At 40.9% G+C, this 6520-nt stretch overlaps 1 long non-coding RNA gene across 1 annotated transcript; it reads left to right on the top strand.

Moving 5' to 3' along the window:
• Positions 323–6099, top strand: LOC110432160. Its single transcript, XR_002449568.1, has 3 exons — positions 323–498; positions 4921–5067; positions 5679–6099. It is a non-coding gene; the product is annotated as an uncharacterized LOC110432160 (long non-coding RNA).

The following is a 6520-nucleotide window of genomic DNA, read 5'->3' as shown; positions in this document are numbered from 1 at the left end:
TGACTGTTGTGTTTTTGAAGTTAATTATTGTGGATAGGTTCAGTTCGCAACTAGAACCTAGTAGATAGGTCACAGTAGCAGTGAGCCAGTGATTTTTGCTTCTAATATGTATTCAGATAATGCACCATATTTCAGTTTTCCTTACCAAATTCCTTGCCTGATCCTTTGCGTTATCATGTCTCAGTTTTCCTTGACAAATTCTGTTTCTGAAAGTTGTTATCAAGTTGCTTCTTGTAGTGAAAATAGGGTTCGGATTTCTTTGGGATTTTGGGTGAAGTTCCTTGGAGAATTAGATCAGTTAGTTGGTCTATGAAATCGGCCTCATATCTTTGATGGTTCTCCTTCGCAGCAGGAGAGGTACGGAGGATGAATTGAGGGGCCAGTGCGATGGGGACGGCAAAAAAGCACCGAGTGGTCCCGAGCAATGGAGCCACTGTGTGCTGCTCCGCCACCGCAACGCGCGCTCGGATTGCTTCCTCCACTTCTCCTAAGAAGAAGGTGAGATTTGGCTGTTAGGGTTTTGGTTAAGGTTTCAGTTAGATTCAGTGGGAATGTGTTTAGTTTTAAAACATTGCCTGACTCCTATTGTTAATTAGTGTGTTAAATACAGGAGGAGGGAAATAGTTTATAAGTACAATAACATGCTACCTGACAGTACTTTTCTTGTGTTGGAAAATTGGGCTACCTGACAGTATGTTCTTGTGATGGAAAATGAGGCTACCTGACAGAAAATTATAAGTGAGCAAGCAATAATATTGAACTTAATCGGTTGCTTGGTCACAAATCAAACTCTGAATATTGGAGGCAGATTGGGCAGCTGCTCCATATTTCTTAATCAAAGCAATTTTCATCTATGTCCTCAAAATGCAACAAATATTCATAAAAACTACTTAAACAAAGAAATTGTCATCCTCGTCTTCCCCCACGGTTGTAGCTGGGGCAATAACTCCATCATCAATATAGGTCTCATCATCTTCATCATCTTCTGCATCAAGAAATGTCGCGTGATCTGGTTCTGGAACAGATTGGGCAAGCACCTGATTAATAATAGAGGCATCACCACTAGAGCCTTCCATGTTTGATCTCCTCCAATTTGTTAAATCTGTATGTAGACGTAATGCATTATTCATGTCTTGCACTCCCACGTCCAGTAAACTTATGTCATGCTCATCTTCTGTTGCTTCTGGCATGGCAAACAGATTCCTAGGCTTCATTGCAACAACACTACACCACCCCGGCTTGCTTGGGATTTCAGCATAAAACACCAGCTCAGCTTGTGTTGCCAGAATATAGGGTTCACTGGAATATCAATAACGACTAGTATTGATCTCAATAACCCCATATTCATCCTTATTATATCCTCTACCTTTGCTCGTAGTGGCAGCTGGTACATCATACCGGTCACACTGAAACAATATAACTTCCTTTTCATTGTCGAAATCAAGAGTGATAATTTTCTGAACCACTCCATACCAAGCCATATTGTCGGTACTGGAATCACCCTTCACATACACACCACTATTTCTTGTGGTTAGATTTTTTTCAATAGAAGCGGTTCGGAACAAGAAACCATTGATAAAGCATCTATTGAACACACGGGCTCGAGGGTCAGGTCCTTTAGCAAGGGAATATAAGAGGTCACTATCTATTATGCCCTCCTCCTTTTGCTTCCTGATCTGCACAAGAAAATTCCATAATACAAGTGGCAGTGAATAACATATGTCTTGTTGTCACCATTAATAATAAAAAAATATAATTAGTTAATTACTCACTTTACGCTCGAACCAGTGTACAAATTGCTCCTTGTGTCTCTTGTTAAGGTTTCTTGTACCTTCTTTCCCGAGGACATCCATATGGTCACTGCATTTTAAACACGGCTAAAAGTAATGAGTAATGCTAAAAGAAATCCTAAAGTTAATTACGTTACATATTGCAACTTACTCAATCCATGATTCAAGCCCATCACAGTTAGTTACGATATAGTGCCTCATCTTGAATAACTCTTCTGTAGAAATTTCCTCGAAATGAAATCCTTTCTTGCTGTAATCAAGTGCGCTAAATATGCTGAGCCCAGATGGTGGCTCATTCATGGCGGCGCTTTCATGACGATCAGCTTGATTCAATTTTGTGTCAACGTCTTCAAACAAACGAGCGCAAAAGGTCAAGCAGTCCTCGGAAATATATCCCTCAGCTATTGAACCTTCAGGATATGCTTTGTTCCTCACATAGCCTTTTAGTGTACATAAATACCTCTCAACTGGGTACATCCATCTATAGCTCACAGGGCCTCCTAACTTAGCCTCTTCAGCTAGGTGAACCGGCAAATGCATCATGATGTCAAAAAATGCAGGTGGGAATATCATCTCTTGGCGACAAAGAGTCTCTTTGATTGAACTACTAAGATTATCAAGATTTGCCTCTACTAGCTCCTTTGAACAAATCCCATTGAAGAACCGACTAAGATCAATCAATGGGATCACAACATCTTTTGGCAGAAGGCTACGCACAATCAATGGTAACAACTTCTGTAGAATAACATGGTAGTCATGAGTTTTCAATCCACTAACCTTACAAGCTTTGACGTCAACACATCTCTTTATATTGGAGGCAAACCCATCAGGCATCTTCACTCCTAGAAATTTGCAAAGAATTTCCTTCTCTTCCTTAGATAATTTGTATAATGCTGGTGGCATAGTATACTTATTATTCTCCATCACAAGATGTTGATCCTTCCTCATACCAAGATGTTCCATGTCAAGACGGGCCTTCTCACTATCCTTGCATTTACCATCAATTTCATGCAACGTACCCAAAATGCTTTCACAGATGTTCTTCTCAATGTGCATGACATCCAAATTATGCCTTATAAGCAATGAATCCAAATAAGGTAATTCAAAGAAAATACTCTTCTTCCTCCAGTTATGCCATCTATTTTCTTCTTCACGTTGCTTTCTCTTTCTTGTCGTTTTCCCAAAACTGGCTTGATCAAAATATTCAAATTGTTCCTTCACTTGTACACCAGTCAATGGTTCAGGAGCCACCCTTATTTCCACTTTGTTGTTAAAGCTTAACTTATTTCGGCGCCACCTATGTTTGAATGGACAACTCATAAATTAATAAGAAATTGAATTGACAACAACAAAAGCATTTCAGCCAAATGAAGACTTACCTATGTTTCGTTGGCAAAAAGCGGCGATGTCCCATGTAACAATGCTTGGACCCGTATTTCAGCCACAAGAAGTCTGTATCCTTGTTGCAATACGGAAATGCAAACTTCCCTTTGGTGCTCCAACCAGATAACATTGCATATGCAGGAAAATCATTGATTGTCCAAAGTAGAAGAGCATGTAGAGTAAAATTCTTCTTTAGCTTGGCATCCCATGTTTCAACACCATCTGTCCATAGCTCCTTTAGCTCATCGATGAGGGGACGGAAGTAGACATCAATATTGTTTCCCGGAGACTTTGGTCCTGGAACCAACATTGACATCATCCAATAAGGTTGTTTCATACACAACCAAGGTGGCAAATTATAAGGGATTATGATCACAGGCCAAGTAGTATATGTTGTACTTGTCATCCCAAAAGGATTGAATCCATCATATGCTAGAGCTAGCCTAACATTATGAGGATCATCTGAAAACCACTTGTACTTGTCATCCACGTGCTTCCATGCCGGGGAGTCTGCGGGGTGACGCATTCTACCATCGCTGGCCAATCCTTCCTTGTGCCATCTCATCTCTGATGACGTGGTCTCTCTCATATATAATCTCTGCAGCCGAGGAATTAGCGGGAAATACCGTAGGATCTTACATGGAACACGCTTCTTTCGTATACCACTAGTGTCACTAGTATCATCACCCTTTGTAGCACCATCATCCTTCCATCGAGATTCACCACATGTTGGACATGTATCCAGTTTTTTATTTTCCTTCCAAAATAATATGCAATCATTCTTACAAGCGTGTATCTTTTCATAGTCCAGACCTAGCTCTTGAACTACACTTTGCACTTTTTCCAACGTGTTTGGGACACAGTGGCCTTCAGGTAGCACAAGTGAAAACAGACTTAGTATGCTCCTCAAGGTAGTGTTACTAATACCATGCATGCACTTAATCTGAAACAATCTCACAATAAAAGAAACCTTGGTAGCCTCCTTGCAACCTGGATACAATTCTTGTTTTGCCTCCTCTAGTAATTTATAGAACTTCTTGGCACACTCATTTGGCTCTTCATCTGGACCTAAGATGATGTTTCCATGTATAGTAGCCCTGATTAGTGTTCCAACCAGCTCAGTTCCACGATCAACATCGTTAGCTCCTCCTTCATCATCATCTACTGGTCCTTCGAGATTAGATGGGCTGCCTTCATCACTTGGACCATTTTCCCCTTCGGAGATGAAACTTTCATCGAACCGATAAGCAAGAACATGTCGGTGAAGGTCACGTCGTGATTTGTAGACCATGCATCGACATCTAGAACATGGACACAAAGCAGTTGATGTACTGCCATCAAATGTGGTTTCAAGAAATTTCTGGAAATTCTCTTGCCAAACAGGACTAGACCTGTCCATGCGCATCCAACTCCTATTTGTCATTATATGCTTTACAAAAAAGTTTCTGTAGGATCAACAGAGATATATATAAGTACAATTCACATATATATGTGTATATGATATGGTAACTATGTGTATATGTGCAATATAACTAACCTAAAGAGAACATACAGAAATAAATGAATTTAGATTGTTTAATGTAGAATTTGAAATATTACATACACATGATAGCTAAAAAAATACTACTGTGTATTACTTCTTCCTGTCATGCTCTCGACTAATCTCTATGGTGGCTGTTCCCAAGTCCTAAACACGCAACACCTGCCTTTCAAACTGTATATACTGACCCCAATTTTTTTCTTTCAGGGAAGTTAATGATTTCGTTAGTAAGGTGGGCTGCAAAAATCGTAACATCTCAAAGCACCAGCAGTTTCTTTCTGTGATTTGTTGAAGAATTTTATATGCAGAACCATGATTTTAGATAAAAATACAAGATGGATCGAAAAGGATGACGTAAGTTTTCATACTGCATCTTTTACTGAATATACTGCATCTTTTACTGAATAGAACTTCATTATCTGTATAATAGGTGTGTCTGTGGCTCCATGTTCTGTGCTTTACATGTCATGGCTCTTCCTCTGTATATTAGGAACAACTACCGAACCATACTACAAACTTTTTGACTCGATGACTTGCATCAGATTTACTTCGCTGCGATAATAAACTACTTGAACTAAAAAGGTTATCCTGGAAAGCACATAAAAATATTCCAATTTACAATGCAGTTAAGGATACATGGTCACCGACCAGGAAGATCACTTAGGTACCGGTTGCAGCCCGATATCAGTGCCGATTGACATGATTAGCTATGCTTTTTTAAACATCAATTTTTATTACATCCTAACAACACAAAAATAAATAATTGAGAAACTTTCAATAAGAAATTGAGGTTTAATTGCAACTTGCAACTGGAAAAGCGTATATTACTATTTTTAGAATCATGTAGTCAAAAGAATTCAGAATAAATTTAATATAATGCAACATAGATTATTTTAATAATTATTTACTAGATCATAAAAGTAAACTATTTTATACCTGTATTAATCAATCTTTTGATGTGTCAGGCAAAGAGCCGTAGGAGTCCACGACGGTAGATCGGCAGCTATAGACGTGAATGCGGTGTCAGGCGTTGGAGATCCACAGATGAAGCTGTTGATGAACACGCCTTCACGATGCGAGTTGTATGGGGAGGCTCGGAAGGATGTAATGGACTTTATGATTGTGGTGGAAGTAGGGGCTGAGTCCAAATTGTATTCTGCTTTTAACTTTATTGCTTGAACTATTGTAATGTGTATTGCTGATGGACTCATGCCCTGCCATATTGATATTCTGCTAGCTTCCTCCTTCCCAAATCCTGTTAGGTGCCCCCTTCCAAGCAGGTTACATGATGCACCTATCTCCTTCCAAGCAGGTTACGTGATGGACTGCACCTAGATCAAAACTCAACTTTCTAAATCTAGCATCTGGCCAATAGTTTTTCCTTCATTGTATTATGTGATTTTTCATGAAACTGTATTATGCCTTAGTTGAATCACCCAAATATTTTTCCAAATAACCTACCCATATATATTAATAATATTATATGTACATATAGATGGCCATCGGGTCGTGCCAGCCCGGCCCGGCGGCACAGCGGGCCGTGCCATCCCGACGCGGGGTCGTGCCTCGATAGGCCACCGTGCCGGCCGTGCCGTGCCGCTGCCGTGCTCGTGCCTAGCCTGCGGCCCATGGCACAGCCCGTGGGCCGTCGGGCCGTGCCGAGAGCACGGCGTGCCGCCGTGCCGCCGTGCCGAGCACGCGCACGCGGAGAAGAGGTAGCCGCAGGAGGTGGTGGTAGCCGTCGGCGTGCTCGACGCCACCGCTGCAGGTTTGGCCTGTGGCCGCCGAGGAAGAGGACGAGGTCGCG

The sequence above is a fragment of the Sorghum bicolor genome, chromosome 2 (assembly GCF_000003195.3).
Source record: "Sorghum bicolor cultivar BTx623 chromosome 2, Sorghum_bicolor_NCBIv3, whole genome shotgun sequence".
NCBI classification, from domain to species: domain Eukaryota; kingdom Viridiplantae; phylum Streptophyta; class Magnoliopsida; order Poales; family Poaceae; genus Sorghum; species Sorghum bicolor.
Note: the sequence above shows the minus strand (reverse complement) of the source record. Positions and strands in the feature narration are given on the sequence as shown.